General features: G+C 40.0%; 1 protein-coding gene across 1 annotated transcript in view; it reads right to left on the bottom strand.

Annotated features, from left to right (window-relative positions):
- Window positions 1-1,559, bottom strand: part of usp18 (ubiquitin specific peptidase 18) — a 25,325-nt gene that overhangs the window by 11,972 nt on the left and 11,794 nt on the right. The gene's annotated exons all lie outside the window — the stretch shown is intronic.

Below are 1,559 nucleotides of genomic sequence, written 5' to 3'. Positions count from 1 at the left end.
TATATGTGTATTAATTTATGATAATTAAACTTGACATTTATTTCAGCTGAGAGTCTAGAGGTTTAGGACATAGGCCATGCCTGTCATTTGCTTTCCTTGCAGTGTCAGGGCATTCTCAAAGGACTGCTAAAAAAAATCTGAGAAGTCCCCAGATGATCAAAGGGTCAGAAGAACATTTTTTTTCTTTGAAATACTGCATATTTACCCCATTTAGCATTTTGTAATCTTTTAAATCAATCTAAGGAGGAAAAAAAACAGCTGCATATTCACTTTGGTGGCACATTAGATGATACACTTAATGCCACTCATATTAAATATAAGGGTACAGCTGGTTAGCTTAGCTTAGCACAAACACTGCAAGCAAGTGTCAACAGCTAGCCTGGCTCTGTGCAAAGGCTAAATATATATATCTTCAGAGGTGATGGCAGGTGAAATTTGTTACCTTTGGACAGGCTTGCAGTTCCCATCAATTCCAGACTTTATATTAAGCTAAGCTAACTGTAGTTTCAGATTTACCAAGAATGGTGTCAATTTTGTCACTGAACTCTCCACCAGAGAGTGAAAACATGTATTTCCTCAAATTTATTTTGTCAGTTTAAAAGACAAGGTAAACATTGCTCTCTCTATTTTTTGCTAATGAACAATCATGTAATGTTAAAAAAAAAGATGCAGTGGAATCAGGTTCAAGAGGATAAGCACTAGAGCATCCACCCAGACATCCCATCACAGCTATCATCTGCTGAATAGATGACTTAACAGTCTGTAAACATGATGAAAAAAGCATGTACTGCAGTTACCCAGAGTCCTCTTTTATGAAGGTTGACTCCTCTCTGTAAAAAGACATCTATCTTGTCAATGTGTCTTTGGGTCTGTGTCATAGAGACTGTGTGAGCTATTCCCTGCTCCACATTCCTCTGTCCAGCCTGGACTTTCCCACAGAACCCTAAACCCTGTGAATGAGAGTAGGCCTTTGTTTCAGGCATTTTTCATCCTGATCCCAGCAACTTCCCCATGGTGGAATGCAACAGGAATGACGGCACCAGCTACCTGGCATCAGAGGGTTTTTGTACGGAAATAGGAGAGGCTAAAGGAGAGAGCAGGTCAAAGAGGTCTGACAACAGAGAGCTCACTTCTCAAGGTGCCCAGCCCATATTACACAGTGAGCAAAGAGCACAACCCAAGCTGGGTCTCATAAACATGGCAAGGAGAAGTGAAAGAAATGAAACTGTTTGCATCTAGGCCAGTTTCGCTATGCGCTCTCTCACTGTCACCAGTTTTTTCTCCTATTGTACAATTCACGAACTAGAATGCTGGAAAAGATGCATCTGCAGCAGCTGACAGGTTGTTGTGAGCTTATCACTAGCTCAGCGCTGGAATGGTAAGGCAGCGGTTAGCCTCAAGGTGCTATTCCATTCATTCCTATTTGCTGAAACACCAACATAAAAAGATTTTAATTTGAGGGATGACATGTGAAGATGAGGATTTATTATGACACTGTGCTATCTGATAATGTTTAGAAGAGTTTTTTTTTACCTCAACAAAATTCTTTCTTTTTATAT

This window comes from Monopterus albus, unplaced genomic scaffold (assembly GCF_001952655.1).
Source record: "Monopterus albus unplaced genomic scaffold, M_albus_1.0 scaffold178.1, whole genome shotgun sequence".
In the NCBI taxonomy this organism is placed as follows: domain Eukaryota; kingdom Metazoa; phylum Chordata; class Actinopteri; order Synbranchiformes; family Synbranchidae; genus Monopterus; species Monopterus albus.
Note: the sequence above shows the minus strand (reverse complement) of the source record. Positions and strands in the feature narration are given on the sequence as shown.